General features: G+C 36.3%; 1 long non-coding RNA gene across 1 annotated transcript; it reads left to right on the top strand.

Moving 5' to 3' along the window:
* Nucleotides 1-1,015: 1,015 nt before the first annotated feature.
* LOC104951133 (uncharacterized) lies at nucleotides 1,016-2,276 on the top strand. Its single transcript, XR_798995.1, has 3 exons — nucleotides 1,016-1,170; nucleotides 1,952-2,037; nucleotides 2,231-2,276. It is a non-coding gene; the product is annotated as an uncharacterized lncRNA (long non-coding RNA).
* Nucleotides 2,277-2,669: the final 393 nt, after the last annotated feature.

Raw genomic sequence — 2,669 nt, 5'->3', positions numbered from 1 at the left:
AAAAGTAGAAGTACTCAGATCTTGTTCTTGAGTAAAAGTAGAAGTACTCTAGATCTTGTTCTTAGTAAAAGTAGAAGTACTCAGATCTTGTTCTTGAGTAAAAGTAGAAGTACTCAGATCTTGTACTTGAGTAAAAGTAGAAGTACTCAGATCTTGTACTTGAGTAAAAGTAGAAGTACTCAGATCTGTTACTTGAGTAAAAGTAGAAGTACTCAGATCTTGTACTTGAGTAAAAGTAGAAGTACTCAGATCTTGTTCTTGAGTAAAAGTAGAGGTACTCAGATCTTGTACTTGAGTAAAAGTAGAAGTACTCAGATCTTGTTCTTGAGTAAAAGTAGAAGTACTCAGATCTTGTACTTGAGTAAAAGTAGAAGTACTCAGATCTTGTTCTTGAGTAAAAGTAGAAGTACTCAGATCTTGTTCTTGAGTAAAAGTAGAAGTACTCAGGTCTTGTTCTTGAGTAAAAGTAGAAGTACTCAGGTCTTGTTCTTGAGTAAAAGTAGAAGTTCTCAGATCTTGTACTTGAGTAAAAGTAGAAGTACCAGAGTGTAGTAATACTCTGTTAAAGTAAAAGTCCTGCATTCAAAATGTTCCTCAAGTAAAAGTATAAAAGTATTCTCATCAAAATATAGTTAAAGTAGCGACAGTAAAAGTAGTAATTTATATTTCACATCATTCATCCACATCTGTAAAGTAGCTAAAGGTATTAAATACATGTAGTGGAGCAAAAGTACACAATTTACCTCTGAACTGTAGTGGAGTAGAAGTACACAGTAGCATAAAATTGAAATATTCAAGTAAAGTACCTCAAACATGTACTTGTGGTACTTGAGTAAATCTTCTCAGGAAACCTCCTTTTAATTTATTTATATTATTTAATTAATGTTATAATACATTTTTAGGAATGTATACTTTCTATAATCCCTGTAAGAAATATTATAATATTAAAAAGCGATAAAAACGCTACCATAGCGACGGGTTTTGATGACGTAAAATGACCCACATCCGGTATCTCTCTCGCTCAGTAAACATGGCGGATGGCTAACGGCTGCATATAGAAGACTTTGGATACCTCTTTCAGAAACAACACGTGTCTTTATTTACTTCTGATACGCTGAGCAGCGCGTGCGGGGCTTTGTGCTCTTAAGGGATTGTTTTCTTTATTAAAAGGTAAAGTATTTATTTCTCCTATCGATGCCAACGCGGCCCAAAGCTAACAGTTAGCATGTAGCTCCTAATGCTGCAGAACCCGCAAAGAGTTAGATATTATATCATTCTTCTGACATCATAATGTATGGAAGCTGGTTTTAAACACCTGCTGCGTTTTACTATATCGTATGTAAGATAATTAGATAAATGAGAGAGACTTTGCTTGTGTGTTCACCATAGGTTTACTGTTAACTTGCTAGCTAACAGTTGCTAACCGTCACTTTCAGATTCAAGATTCAAAAGCTTTATTGTCATATGCACAGCTACAGTGAAGTGATGGGAAGGAGCATCTTAAGTCCCAGGCTGCTCGAACAATGCAACATAAATACATATAAGACATACACATATATAACTCCGTAGACATGCAATAGTGCAGATTATCTTGCAAGTAATGCAAATGAAGTAAAATATATACATGTCAGAAAATGTAAATACAATAAGCTAAATGTTGCAGAGAAGGTTAATGCAGGAGTCTATATACATGGACATAGAATTAGATAAACAAGAACATAATGTAAAATTAAACACTGTACTGTCAAATAAATACTATAAATACATGTGTGAGACGCAACCTGTTTTCAGACTTCCCTCTTGAATCTTTGGCCTTCAAACCACAAAACAGATACAATAGTGCAAGAAGAGTCTATGTAGAAGTCATTGGAATATTAATTGGAATGTATGTGCATAGCGTTTCTGCTTTTTTCTTCTCCCTTCACCATCGTTAGGCTTTCTCTCTCTGCAGGTGAAGGAGACGCAGCGACACAATGGGGCGACGCTCGACCTCCTCCACCAAGAGTGGGAAGTTCATGAATCCCACCGACCAGGCCAGTAAGTACCGACCCACAAGCAGGAACCGAAGACAAATCCAATTTCAGAGGTTTTATCATCATACGCTCAAAGCTGGCAATGAAACTCTTCTGACCTGAGCTCCTCCAACGATGCAACATATATAATGAAATACAAAGTCAATATCTATTAATGTCAAAATGATAACTGCTTGCTCTCTACCCCCTCTTTACAGGAAAGGAGGCCAGGAAAAGGGAGTTAAAAAAGGTAAACATCAGACACCCTTTAACCTACTCGTTCATCTTAAACACAACACTAACGTTCCTTCGATGATGACATTGATGTAGGGATTATAACTTTATTTCCTAATTATCTCGGCCTGTTGGCTTTTCTCACTGCTGCTTATGTGTGTTTGTAATAATCAGAATCAGATTTCCTCTATTCGGCCCACAAAGGGGAAATGTGCGTTGTTACAGCAAAGTATAAAGAGAGAGATGAAGAACACAAAAATATATTATAATGTACAGAAGTCCACATTCAGGTAGAGAGTAAGAAGCAGCCGTATTTATACATTATAATCAGTGCAGCATGTAGAGTGAAGTGTGGTGTATAACATTATTGCACATAGTTTCAAAAATATTCCTGTTGCAGTAACGGATGGGCAGACGAGGAGG

This window comes from Notothenia coriiceps, unplaced genomic scaffold (genome assembly GCF_000735185.1).
Source record: "Notothenia coriiceps isolate Sejong01 unplaced genomic scaffold, NC01 NC01_scaffold00018614, whole genome shotgun sequence".
Taxonomy (NCBI): Eukaryota; Metazoa; Chordata; class Actinopteri; order Perciformes; family Nototheniidae; genus Notothenia; species Notothenia coriiceps.
This window is presented reverse-complemented; position numbering and strand designations above follow the sequence as displayed.